The sequence below is a fragment of the Narcine bancroftii genome, chromosome 13 (genome assembly GCF_036971445.1).
Source record: "Narcine bancroftii isolate sNarBan1 chromosome 13, sNarBan1.hap1, whole genome shotgun sequence".
NCBI lineage: Eukaryota > Metazoa > Chordata > Chondrichthyes > Torpediniformes > Narcinidae > Narcine > Narcine bancroftii.
In genome coordinates, this window is record NC_091481.1 from 74737175 (window position 1) to 74746924 (window position 9750).

Here is a 9750-nt window from a genome sequence, read left to right on the forward strand (position 1 = left end):
AGATACCAGGCATAGAGTACGTTTGTCAGGGGCCAGTACATGTCTTCCAGGATGCCCAATGCTGGTTCAAAATCTGCGCAGTCTCGGATCACTTGGAAGGCGTGCGGGCCCAGCTTGGTGCATAGCACCATGTGTATCTCCTGATTTGTATTGATAACCTCAGCTTGTGTGTGGATGATCGCTTCGATTGCATGCTTCCAGATCTCAAAATATGCGGGAGCGTCCAGGAGCTGAGGGTCGATATCCAACCTCTCAATGGTGATGAACTCCTCTATGCTCCTTTAATTTTAATCTGATTAAATTGTGAGCACTACTATGCGAAGAATTCAGACATAAAGTTCTCAGACTGTGCACAGACTTTAATCAGCTTAAACGTACATACCAGGTCTCTGGACCTTCCTGACTCCATGTGCCCGACTGACTCCCAAAGGGGCCTGCTTGAGTCTTTATACAGACCGGTGATTGACAGCCAGCAGGTGGGGCCAGCCTCCCAGGTTGCCTACCTGCAGGTACAATGGTGCCCCCTGCAGTAGGCCGGTAGGACTGCGGCCAGTGTGAGAGAGATTATGCTATATTTTATATTGTATATAGATATGTTTTAAAGGAGATAAACTGTGGCAGGATTTTTTTTTTAGTGTAGATCAAAACAGATCTCATTTAACATGCCGGAGCTCTGTTCAAGCCAGACAGTCCAGGCTCCGGGTGCTTTTGCAAAAACTTTGAAGGATGCCTATAAGGACTTCACAAGTAGATGTTAATTGGATGTGCTGCGGAGTAATGGATTATTGTTTTGGGAAACAACAGATGAACGGATTCGGAAGATTAGGTCCAGAGCCGCAGTCTGAGGGCAGTTGGCTGTTCTAAGAGGGTCATGTGGTTTTCTCTGAGAGAGAGAGAGAGAGAGAGAGAGAGAATTCAGTTCTACAGTTTAGCAGCAGCAGCTGGGACTGGAACAGGACAAGCTGGCAAGCTTGTGGAAACCCCCATTTGGAAGACGGGTTGTGAGTTCTTAGTTCAGCCTGGTCAAAGCCCTTCTGGTCCATACAAGAGGAGATGAATGGCTGTATAATGTTTCACTTGAAATAAGGGAAACGAAAAGGAACTCTATGGTGACCTGAAAGAAAGAGGTTATCATCTGGAAAACCCTGACAGGGCAAGTTTCTTCGGCAAGACACTGAAGTAGCTGATCGGAAGGAATCAGTTGTGGGTGTCCAATGAGCAACAAATCTCTCTCTCCAAACCGACAAGAACCTTCCTGAGCGGTAACCATTTACCTATCAAGCACCAAAGCCTGGTGAAGTTCATAAATGTTAAATTCTGTGCACAGTATAAGAATTACCTGCCACCAGTGAACTTGAAAGAATGAGAAGTGAGATTGGACTGTGAATCAAAGAACTTTTCTGAACTTGCACACACATGACATACACGTGTGCTTAGAATTAACCAGTTAGGTTAAGTAAGTTAATAGTGAGAAGTTAAAGAAGTTAAAGTTTTCACGTTTAAAGACAATTAAAAGCAATGTTTGTTTAAGTAACCATTTGTCTAGGTGAATTTCTATTGCTGCTGGGTTTTGGGGCCTTTTGGGCTCGTAACAGTTGTATCACCACAAACCTACAACCCCAGTACATTTTGAAGGGTGAGAGGAAATTGAATCCCCCCTGGGCAAACCCACACAGATACGGAGAGAATGTATATATACACATTAAAAATAAATAAATAAAAATAACATCATCCAGGACAAAGTAGCTGATTTGATTGGCATGTGCCCCCCAATTTTACTGTATGAATGTATATATAAAGCATCGAGAGAGTGGCCATTGTTGGAGTGGGCTGAGTCAGAGTGGACAGGCTTTGGCTCAACAGGCTTCAGTGAGGACAGGTAAGGCACCAGAGTTACAGTGTGGGCAAGTGAATTGTGCATTACTTATTAAACTGTTCATCGACTAGGCAGGATGTCTGTAGGGCGAGTGCTCTGCGGTGAATGTCGGATGTGGGGGTCCCTGGGAAAATCCAAGCCTCCCCAATGCTTACGTCTGTCCCAGGTGTACTGAGATGCAGCTCCTTAGGGACCGAGTTAAGGAACTGGAGCTGAAGCTTGATGTCTTGCTGCTCATTGGAGAGAATGAAGAGATGATAGACAGGAGCCTGCAGGAATTAGTAGCAAGCACCTCAGCAACTGGCAGATAGTATTGCTGAAGATGACCTACCAGAGGACAACCATAGTGACCAGGACTCCGGCAATGAGTCTGGCACCATGACACAGAAGGTGAAGAAGCCTGCAGCTGTGATCGGCGATTCTATAGTGAGAGGGATGGAAAAGAGATCCTGTGGGCCTGATAAAGGTTGGTAGGGGAGGAGGGAGGGTGTTAGTGGGGTGGACGAGGGAGGTTGGGGGGAGGGGGGTTTCATTTAATTATATAATGTTTGTATCGATAACTAATGTCATATGATTTAAAATTGTAAATAAAATATTAAAAGAAAGACAACTAAGAAGGTGATTAGGAAGGAAAAGATGAATTATGAAAGGAGGTTAACAAGTAATGTCCAAGAGAAGATGGTTGCAGGAGGGGCAGGGCTGGCAGATCACCGTTCCAGAGTTCCGTTGTTTCAGACGTGATAGAGGGGGAGGGATGAAAGGGGGAGGAGCGGCATTGCTGGTCAGGGAAAATATCACAGCTGTGCTTAGACAGGACAGCCCAGAGGGCTCGTCTACAGAGGCCATATGGGTGGAGCTGAGGAACGGGGAAGGTGTGACCACCTTTCTGAGAGGGTTGTATTACAGACCACCCAAAAGTCTGTGAGAATTGGAGGAGCAAATCTGGAGAGAGAGAGAGAGAGAGAGAGAGAGCAGACTTACGAAAGAAGCACAGCGCTGTGATAGTTGGAGGTTTTAACTTCCCAAATATTGACTGGGACTCCCATACTGTAAAAGGGCTGAATAGCTTCGAGATTGTCAAATGTGTTCAGGAAAGTTTTCTAAATCAATATGTAGCGGTACCAACAAGAGAGGATGTAATACTTGATCTCCTATTAGGGAATCAGACAGGTCAGATGACAGACGTATGTGTAGGCGAACATTTTGGGTCTAGACTCTATAACATCATTAATTTCAAGTTAATTATGGATAACTTGATACAACTGTGTGGTGAATGTCTGCCAAGCTGCCTGTCTCCCCTCTGGCGAGCCTTGCTGTACTAACATTGGCTGTCCATTATCTCTACTGTTAAGGACACTCCCCTTGGGTATAACTGTGTTTGCACCTATTGTCTTTCATTATTGTACCATGAGTTTCTCCTAATAAAAGCCATGATTATTGTTTGACCACATCGTCTTATCCACTTCATCAACTGGCACTTCAGTCTGGTTGGTCCTCGAGTTGAGATTCTAAATAGAAGGAAGGCAAATTTTGTGGAAATGAGAAAGGATCTAGGAAGAGTGGATTGGGAAGAAGTTGTTTTCTGCCAAGGTTGTGTTCAGTCAGTGGAAGGCTTTCGAAGCAAAAATTTTGAGAGTGCAGTTTATATGTTCCCGTCAGGATTAAAGGCAAAGTTACCAGGCAGAGGGAACCTTGGTTTTCAAGAAATATTAGAGATTTGGTTAAGAAGAAGAGAGGTGTGCATAGCAGGTGTAGGGAACAAGGAGCTAATGAGGTGCTGGAAGAGTACAGAAAATCAGAAAGGCTAAAAGAAGATCAGAGTGGTCGTCTATGTGTGGAGCCTCACAAGATGGAGGAGAACTTCCAACAGATTTCTTTGCATCAGATTTTACCCAGAAAAATGGCATGGTGTATACGGAAGGAAGGGAAACCAGCAGTAGTGGCATGGAATACATTGAGATTAAAGAGCAGGAGGTTGTGGCGGACCGAGCAGCTGCACAGCGGGACAGGCAGAATCGCCACACCGAGCTACCGGCACAGAAGGGTAGGGGCTCCACTTCTTTGCCAAGGAGAAGCCAACGTTTGCAGACCCGCGTGGGTTGAGAAAGCCCGTTGCTTCCCTGCTGGCATGTTGACAGAGAGATCATGACCCTCAGTGCGATAACTTCAATCCCCAATCTGACGCGTGGTGACATCATTCCCATTTATGGAGAAAGCTGACATAACTCCCCTTTGAAGGCACATTGACATCACTTCCCTTTATGGTTCACACTGACATCACTCCCCTTTATGAGGCGCTGACATCACTTCCCTTTATGATTCACGCTGACATCACTCCCCTTTATGAGGCGCTGACATCACTCCCCTTTATGATTCACGCTGACATCACTCCCCTTTATGATTCACGCTGACATCACTCCCCTTTATGGTTCACGCTGACATCACTCCCCTTTATGATTCACGTTGACATCACTCCCCTTTATGAGGCGCTGACATCACTCCCCTTTATGATTCACGCTGACATCACTCCCCTTTATGGTTCACGCTGACATCACTCCCCTTTATGATTCACGCTGACATCACTCCCCTTTATGAGGCGCTGACATCACTCCCCTTTATGATTCACGCTGACATCACTCCCCTTTATGATTCACGCTGACATCACTCCCCTTTATGAGGCGCTGACATCACTCCCCTTTATGATTCACGCTGACATCACTCCCCTTTATGATTCACGCTGACATCACTCCCCTTTATGATTCACGCTGACATCACTCCCCTTTATGATTCACGCTGACATCACTCCCCTTTATGGTTCACGCTGACATCACTCCCCTTTATGATTCACGCTGACATCACTCCCCTTTATGATTCACGCTGACATCACTCCCCTTTATGATTCACGCTGACATCACTCCCCTTTATGAGGCGCTGACATCACTCCCCTTTATGATTCACGCTGACATCACTCCCCTTTATGATTCACGCTGACATCACTCCCCTTTATGGTTCACGCTGACATCACTCCCCTTTATGGTTCACGCTGACATCACTCCCCTTTATGGTTCACGCTGACATCACTCCCCTTTATGATTCACGCTGACATCACTCCCCTTTATGATTCACGCTGACATCACTCCCCTTTATGATTCACGCTGACATCACTCCCCTTTATGATTCACGCTGACATCACTCCCCTTTATGATTCACGCTGACATCACTCCCCTTTATGATTCACGCTGACATCACTCCCCTTTATGATTCACGCTGACATCACTCCCCTTTATGATTCACCCTGACATCACTCCCCTTTATGGTTCACACTGACATCACTCCCCTTTATGAGACGCTGACATCACTCCCCTTTATGATTCACGCTGACATCACTCCCCTTTATGATTCACGCTGACATCACTCCCCTTTATGATTCACGCTGACATCACTCCCCTTTATGATTCACGCTGACATCACTCCCCTTTATGATTCACGCTGACATCACTCCCCTTTATGATTCACGCTGACATCACTCCCCTTTATGATTCACGCTGACATCACTCCCCTTTATGATTCACGCTGACATCACTCCCCTTTATGGTTCACGCTGACATCACTCCCCTTTATGATTCACGCTGACATCACTCCCCTTTATGATTCACGCTGACATCACTCCCCTTTATGATTCACGCTGACATCACTCCCCTTTATGATTCACGCTGACATCACTCCCCTTTATGATTCACGCTGACATCACTCCCCTTTACGTGTATTCATGACAATGTGGTCACTGGGGTGGTCACGATTTTGCCCGGTATAACTAAGGATTCTAACTTGGCAGAGAATGCCTATCAGGACCCAGTGGAGTTTGTTGGCCCAGTTAGGTCTATTAAGCTATGCCTTTAAGGCTGCATTAAGGTGTCTGTCGAACCTCTGCACCAACCCATTGGGTAATGGGTGATACGCCGTGGTGTGGTGGGGTTGGGTCCCCAGGACATGGGCCCCTCCCATCCGAAACGTGCTACCCAAGTGTTGAGTGAAGCCCATGATAGTGGCACTGGCTCTGGCCATCTGGTCATCCATTTGACCATTGTGAGATGGTAACGTGCGCCTCTGGATACAGGTAGGGGCCCCACAAGGTCAATGTGCACGTGGCTGAAGCGGCGACCTGCTGGCTCAAATGTCTGTGGTGGAGCCATGTTGTCGATGCCAGGGTTAGGGTCATGAACTCCCAAGATAGCCGGACAGGGCATCTGCCATCATTTTGGATTTGCCAGATATGTGTTGAATGTCCGTTGTAAATTCAGAGATGTAGGTCAGGAGTTGCTGTTGCCTGGCTGACCACAGTCGGACCCCTTACTGAAGATGAAGGTAAGGAATTTGTGGTCCATGTAAATTTTGAACGTCATGCCCGCCATGAAGTAGCGAAAGTGCCGAATTGCCAGGTATGAGGCTAACAGTTCTCTATCAAAGGCCCCGAACTTGAGCTCTGGTGGCCTGAGGTGTTCACTGAAAAAGGCCAGCGGTTGCCACTGTCCATTCACCAGTTGTTCAAGTACACCCCAACCGCTGTGCTGGAGCGTCTGTCGTGACAGTGGTCGGAGTGCGGCACAATGCTGAGTTCCTCCATCTTTTTGAACTTATCCCTGGCAGGTTGAGTTTATCGGGGTGGGGGGTGGGGGAAGAGACACTGTGCCCTGGTGTGGAGGGGAGGGCCCTCTGTAACAATTTGGTGCTTCATCCCATGTTTGGTTCCTGTCGAATGGAAGTGGGGCGTGGTGATGGAAGGGAATCCTGCTAGGTCCCAAGCGAATTCGTTGTCACCAGAACTTGATGAGTTCAGGTGGGGACTGGTGAGTTCAGTGCCCTTGGTGAGAGAGATTGAAATGTCCGGATGTGCACCAGCTGGCGCCCCTTGATATCCAGCAGGAGTGAGTTGGCCCGTGGGAAATCTGCACCCAGCAATGGTTGTTGTTGCATGGCCACCACCGTAAACATCCAAGTGAATTGTCTGTCCCCGGAGTGGAGGGGGGTGGTGCAGGTGTCAAATGTTTGGACGTTGGAGCCGTTTGACGCTTAGAGGTCCCGGCCTCCAGACTGGTCGGGGGATCGACGTTGTATTGTGCCCCAGTGTCCATCAAGAAATGTCGGCCCGACAGGGAGTCAGTTGGCCGGTCGTTGCTGCCATTAATGATGGATGTCCTGGATGTTTCCCTATAACCAGCAGGGGGAGCTGCATCGATGGGCCTTGGAACCCCACCGTTGGCGATAGAAACAGAACTGCCCACAGGTGGTCGGTTGGTCGGACACTCGGTTGGTTGGTTGGATGGATGGTTGGACAGTCGGTTGGTGGTCTTCCTGGCCGGGCGTTGATGACACGGTGCTGTCACCTGCTCGAGTGAGGAGCAGGCATCCCTCTTCACTACCCATAGCTGGTCTGCTCTGGTAACCACCTTCCTGGGGTCATCAATGAGCAGCCAGATGTCCTTTGGCAGCTTCTCCAGGAAGATCGGGTGGAACAGCGGGCGGGAAGTGTGACCATCATTGAGAGTGAGCAAGTTGCGCATGAGGGCGGAAGGGATCCTGTCCCCCAAACCATCGATACACCACAGTCGGGCAATGCGCTCGCGCTTTGAGAGCCCGAAAGTGATGACCACATACCTTCCTTGTTCTGGGGGCAGCTGAAGAAAGTCGATGATGTGGGCTGCGCTGATTGAGATGCTGACCAGATGGTAGTAGTGCGCATCTTTGGTATAGATCCGTCAAATGGCGGACTGCGCCTCGGTTTGCTGGAACCGTAGTTGTGACGTCCAGAAGCCGGGCAGCTTCAATGCTATGGCGTTGATCGAAGGCTGCTATTCCATCTTTGGGTCCAAAGTGCAGTATGGACCAGTTAGGGCCACCACTGTAGTGAGGTCGCTACAGTTACAGCTGGGTTATAGCTTGAATCCGCAGGAGATGAAAGACACATACACCAGTGAGTTTATTCAGTGGCAGGTCTGCTTTGGTCAGCTAGGCTGCGTCACCACCAGGGTGTGGTTTGAGCGGGCTGGCTGCCGATTGGTTATCATAGATGCCCAGGCCCTGATTGGACCCCCCTGTGATCCACTGGCGATGATTGGTTAGTTTCACCACTCTGCCGGTGGCCTATGGAAATGGACGTTTCAGTCTGCGCGACGCTTTGCCGGTTGTCGCTTTCGACGACCATTTCCTGTGTCGGCCCAAGGCGCGGGCCACAGGGTGCTACATGTGGACCAAATTTTAGGGTAAATTTAGGGGGTCGACTGTCACAACTTTTGACTGCAGTATGTACCTGCGTCACTTGAGGCATCAGGTGTCGGGCAGGACAGAGTGGTAATTCTGCATTCAGGGCATCGGGAGCTCGGATGGGCAGGCAGCCAAGACAAGAGTCCTTGGTCGGGGAGTTAGAAGTTCCAGTGGGCCGCCATCCGGGTCTGAAAATAGGGGGGTGGGAGTCGACTTTCACTCGCGAAGAGTGGAAAATAACAGATATTTAGGCCAAAAATAGGGGGTCTACTTATATATTTATATCGACTATTACATGTATATATACGGTATTTATTTTTGGAATGGGATTTATGGCAATATTTGCACTGAGAATGCTGCCACAAAACAACGAATTTTGTGGTGCGTTCATGACAACAAATTCTGATTGTGTGACGGCAGTAAAATAATGCCCAAAACCTGTCTTCCTCCCACCCAAGGCACAGGGTACGTGGCTTCAGACAATTCCCAGGAGAAAAGTGCTTTGTCTGCCTCTCACATCTCCGCTCCGGGAACCGAGTCTTAATTCGCTTCAAGATTATCCACGAGCCCAGCTTTATTTCATTGTTCTGCCGATGTAATTGAACGAGGCATTAATCCTATCAAAACATAAATAAAGATCCTTAGCTGGAAAATCAAGCACGTCTCCTAGCAACCAGAGAGGCGAGCAAAAGATTGGTGGGGGGTTAGATGCAGGGTTAGAAAGAGGGAGAAAAAAAAGAGATATAGATAGAAAGAGAGAGGGAGAGAGAGAATGAGGCAGATATAGACAGATAAAACACACACACAGAAAGCCAGGAAAAGGAAGAGAAGGGGGCATGCAGAGAGAACAAGAGAACACAAGCCATGGGTGCATACAGAGAGAGAACAAAAGGACACCGAGAATCAGTCCATTTTGAAGGAAATATTGAAACTGGGGAAAACGGTCTTAGAGGGAGGCACAGAGAGAGAGAGAGAGAGAGAGAGAGAGAGAGAGAGCAAAGGGATACAGAAATAAAGGTGGATACAAAAAAAGATGGAGGAAGATGGGTAAAAACGGAGAGACAAGGAAGGTAAATCAGGGAATAGAAAGTGATGGAGACACAGTGAAGAGATTGAAACAAACAGAGGGTGTGAGGAAGAAATAGGGATAGACAGATAGGATCAGTGACAGTGGGAGGGGGAAGAGAGAGAGAGGGAGGGAGGGAGAGGGAGAGAGAGGGAGGGAGAGAGAGGGAGAGAGGGGGAGGGAGAGAAAGGGGGAGGGAGAGAGAGCGAGGGAGGGAGAGAGAGGGAGGGAGGGAGGGAGGGAGAGAGAGAGAGATGCCAGTGACACCAAAAGGGTAGAGACAGGGATGACTCTTGGACACTTTTGGAGAATGTTAAATTTAGGAACTGGAAACTGAGCCAGAGAATGCCTCGATAACAGGGATTGAGAGTAAGGGGTGGGAAGAGATCGGGCAGGGGACAGTGAAGCAGATCGGAGAGTGGGGGTGGAGGAGGCAGGGCAAGACAGCACAATTCACCTGCTGAAGGAGCTGTCCGCTGCACACCTAACCGTGGTTCTAATTCTACTCAGGGCATTAATACAAGAAGGGATTGCTCCGCGTCGAGTC